This window comes from Desmodus rotundus, chromosome 13 (assembly GCF_022682495.2).
Source record: "Desmodus rotundus isolate HL8 chromosome 13, HLdesRot8A.1, whole genome shotgun sequence".
NCBI classification, from domain to species: Eukaryota; Metazoa; Chordata; class Mammalia; order Chiroptera; family Phyllostomidae; genus Desmodus; species Desmodus rotundus.
Window position 1 is genome coordinate 63,110,250 of NC_071399.1, and position 4,972 is coordinate 63,115,221.

The 4,972-nt window shown below is 36.4% G+C and overlaps 1 pseudogene; it reads left to right on the forward strand.

Annotated features, from left to right (window-relative positions):
- Window positions 1-3,957: 3,957 nt before the first annotated feature.
- On the forward strand, window positions 3,958-4,423 carry LOC112310472 (large ribosomal subunit protein eL24-like; annotated as a pseudogene).
- The last annotated feature ends 549 nt before the right edge of the window (window positions 4,424-4,972 follow it).

Genomic DNA, 4,972 nt, shown 5'->3' on the forward strand with positions numbered 1-4,972 from the left:
ATGTAACAAAATATCCCAAAAAGGACTTAGTAACATTTAACCCAACTTGGAAAACTTGATATAGACTTGTGATCTTAAAAACAATCATAATTTAAAGCTCTGCTCCTCAGCATCTGAAATACTTGGCTATTCTGGACAATATCCTTTCTCACATAAAACAATCTAACATAAATACAAGTTTCCAGATTTTTCTCTCCCATACACTTTTTAATTAAGAAAAACTAGAGATGTTTGGAAAGTAGATAATTATATATTGAAGAAAAAAACAGAAAACCAAGCAAAACAATGACAAAAACCTCCCTGCAAAATAAGCCAAGAGAATGCTTCCAGAAAACAGATTCCAAACGTCAGCAGAGGGGCTGAAAAGGCCACAGAGCCAACACATGGGAAACCATATTTACTTAAACTGTGATAGTTTAAGAGTAAGGGAATAATAGCTGCATTTAATTGAAACATGGTCAACCACATGCAGAAAACGTGTTCATAATATTATTTAAGAAGAAAAAAATCAAAATAGAAACAAAGGGCCTTATCTTCTAAAAATAGCTTGACTCTAAGATATAATATGGAGAATGCTAATACATGTATACTTTATTTGATGTAAGAGTGCCTTTAAATCTTTACCAATTCCTTTGTATCTTCATACCTAAGAGAAAAAGGAAAGGTTGACTCGGGAAACTCTGACTAAGTTAACCAACACCAGAACCAAGAACAGACACAGCTAGTTTTGCCATAATGCTGTGGTATTGCTCAAAAGGGGGCACTAGTAACACTGGGGATGAAATAATTTCTGTTGTTTGGGACTGGATATTATGACTGGCCCTCAACCACTCCATGCAAGTTATGATACAACCCATAAAATCAAATTAAAAAATGCCCCTGTGAAAACCGGGCTCCCGACAAACACACACGTGTCCGCTGTGGTGGGGGTAGTCACTTAAAGAGAGAATCAAGAGGACATTGGACTCTGCAGGCTTTGACCTATGTCTTGAATTTGGAAATACGTAATTGACTCAGAGATTCATTTCTGCGAAAAGCATCAGGTGGAAAACCGTAAAGCCTTCTTTATGCAAAGAAGGCTCCTTCATTATACAAAGGATGCTTTAGTTAATGCAAGAGCAACACATTCAAGAATCCCATTGCTCATTATTTTAATTTTTACCAGTAACTCTTTGAAAGAGACTGTGTTAAAAATAGGAGAAATTATTATAGAAAAAAATAAGAATAGCATACAATGCCACTTAGAATCTCAGATTGAATTGTTGCAAATGAGAACCTCAGAAAAAATGAAGATGTATAATCAGAGAAGAACAGAGACAAGGCCGTATGTAACTTACACAGCAGTTCCAATTAGCAGCCATTTAAAGCACTCCCAAAAGGGAGCTGTGACAGTGACTGCTGGTCGCTTATTCCCCAGCTTCATCAGTCACATTACAGCACATGTCAAGAAACATGACTTTCAGGTATAAGTGATGTAGTTAGAAAAAATATATGCCACGGACCACTCACATTTTTTCATGTTAAATTTGTCTCACAAAGGGCAGCACTGATTTTAAGATATTCTTTTAAAAGAAAATTATATACAGAATTTTAAACACACTGACTTAAATAAGAAGCCTCTTAGTTTAAAAGAAATGGAACAGTGAATCTTGACAGTAGTGTTTTGAACGAAAAGACAAAAAGGAGAAAACTTTTAGTACAAGTGCAACACTTACTAGAGCTGAGGTAAATTCTGTTGTCTCTGAGTCAGGGAGGAGAAGGATGATCCAGGACTGAGCTGTCAGAGAAAGGGATCTCGAAGTCTGGGGCGGGTATCATTTTGGAGATGGCCAAGGGCTGAAACTGCTGCGAAGAAAATTAAGGAGCTTCCAGCAGATGTTAAGAATTGTTCTAACGCTAATCAGCTGGGCTCATCGTAGTTACTACTCAGTCAAGATTTTCAGCTCATACTTTTGAGGCTGTTTCTCTGTGTGAGTATTATTTTTTGTCTAATTTCGGGAAAATGGAAAATATGATTTATTTTCATTTTTATCTTTGATCATAATCATGGCATCAAATTTTCAAATCAATAATTAATGTAATGCCCTTTTATAAATGATATATGTGTTTGAAGATGGTTTTAGAGTTTAACTATAAACTTTACATAAATAATAAGCATGCATACAGTTTTGAAATTATGGGAGGTTAATAGCTAATGCAAGTTCACTTGGATATTGTAGCAAGCACACACTGCCAATCCGTATGGACTCCAACATTTGCCAATCACAGGGAACAAGATTATATAAAGCTTCAGCGTAGAAAACCTAAATTAATGTTTAGTTTGAAGATTTGATGGCATTGATTGCTTTCTGAAATCCGGGGGCACTAGTTGAAAGGGATATCTGAATTGTTTTTTTAATATCGAATAAGAGACTACAGGCAGATTCTCTGAAGGTTTTTCCTTTGTCCTTATGCTGAAAAAGTTGTCTGGGCATTCTGGGAGTAAAGGATGTTCTTTGGAAATAGAACTTTTATTTGTATTTTTACATTTTCCTTGACTTCCATAGTTAGAACATGAAATTTAACATTTGGTAGAATGGCCAATAAAATGTGTAGTCTTTCTGGGTAATAGGCGCATGTGGGACATCTGCCTTGTCCCACTCTTCCCCACCCCCAGGTCCAGGATTCCCCTCTACCTTTCAGAAGTAGATTTCCTGGTCCCCCCACCCCCAGCTTTCAGGTGCATTTAGACACAGATAGTTCCAACAGGTTAGACAGAAAGATAGAAATAAGGTTGATATGTTTATTTCCACATACTCCCTTTGAAACGTCATTGTGGAATTACACTTATCCTCAGACTAATATTTAATTTGGTATAATTTTTCTAGGTAATCTTTTTTCTTTAGCTGCAGTAACAATGGGTTAATAACAATATATGTTTCAAGAATACAACAGTATAATTTAATGTATGTGTATACTATAGCACGCTCACCAACAAAAGTCTAACTTCTATCTGTCACCATATACAGGGTGGGGCAAAAATAGATTTATGTATTCATTGTTGTATTGCTTTTCCATACAAACCGTGGAAAACCGACTTTTGCCCCTCCCTGTATTTACCATCTCTCCATCCCCTTCCTCTCTATCTACCAGTCTACTGTCTGTCTCTATCAATTTGTTTTTGTCGGTTGTTGTTGTTCACTTGTTGATTTTTTGTTTTATAGTCCATGTGAGTATTGTCAGGTGATTGTTTTAACCTTCAGGATTCTCCAATTTCAAATAACTGTTCCCTCCACTTGCTTAGACATATGGATGGTTACCGACCCCTCTTGTAGTAACCATGGGGTACTGTGTTATCTGTTGTGGATTCCCAATACCATACACTTTTATGAAAAATCTCTTTATTAATTTTCCTTAAATTATATAATTGTTTCAGATAAGGTCCTCATTGGTAGGCAGTTACTATTACTCTTTCAAACAACATACGTTTTCCAAACAAGGAGAAAATTGTTTCCCCATGGTGTAGAAAAATAATTGTTAATCAGTGACTATGATCTGGATGAATCATACAGACATTTTCTCAAAATAATTTGTATCATAATTTTAAGGTTCTCCCTGGCATTATGAATGCCAAGCATTCGTGCTTTTTTTAATTTTCTTTTATTTAAGTTCCATTAACTGTTTTTTAAAATAGACATGGTGGTTTGGATACTTCACAAGTCCAGTGAACTCAGGGACATAAATACATTCAGACCCCACAACTTTTTCTGGGACATGAAAGATAACCAAAAGGAAATGTCCAAACCTATTTTTTTTTAAACAGACTTTTGTCACTCCACTAACTTGTTCTGTAGTTTTGATCAACTACTCACATGGGAGAAAAATTGAAAATAATTGTGCGAAGAAATTAAAAACATATTTTTATAAAATATAAACGAAGGCTCTTCACCATCTTTCCTTTTCTTAGCAGCAGTGGCCATGAAGGCGGGGCTGTGCAGTTTCAGTGGGTGCGAGGTCCACCCCGGACAGGAGGAGCTACGCCAGGAATGACGGGAAGGTTCTCCAATTTCTTCATGCAAAATTCAAGTTGGCGTTCCTTTCCAAGAGGAATCCACGACAGATAAACTGAACTCTCTTCTATGAAAGAAGCACAAAAAGTGACAGTCGGAAGAAATTCAAAAGACAAGAACCCGTGGTGCAAATTCCAGAGGGCCATCACTGATGCATCTCTTGCTGATATAATGGCCAAGAGGAGTCAGAAACCTAAAGTTAGGAAAGCTCAGCGAGAACAAGCTATCAGAGCTGCCAAGGAAGCAAAAAAGGCTGAGCAAGCCTCTAAAGACAGCGATGGCTGCTGGCTAGGGCTCCCGCAAAGGCAGCACCAAAGCAAAAGATTGTGAAACCTGTGAAACTTTCTGCTCCTCGTGTTGGTGGAAAACACTAAGTTAGCCGATCAGATTTTTAAATGAAGACTTACAATGTTAAGAAAATATATATATAAACAAAGAAAATTACATATTTAGAGTATTAAAAGAAATATTTTTGAGTCTAAAACATTGCATTTGTGAAGCAAGTTACTATTTTAAGCCTTTATGGTTGTAAAATGTTAGTCTTCTTGGGTGTAAAATTTCAGTATGCTTGGGAATGTACTATATATCTGGGTTATTTTGTAATGCAGAATACCATATCTATTTATCCGCTTTATCCACTTTTTAACATACCATTCACCTAATCTAATCATAGATTATGCTTTCCTCCATACATAATCAGCATAGTAGATAAGACATAGCTAACTACCATAACAGATGGACGTTTAAATCTTGTTTGCTTTATGCAGCAGAAATGTATGTCTCACTTCAATAGAGTTCAGCAATGGGGAGAATGTGGCAATGGGAACTTTCCTCTAAGCAGTTATTTAGTGGCCCAGGTTGATAAAGTTCTGAACAAGGGTCCTGAGTGCATTACATATGAGACATTTTGTGAGACTAGGTGA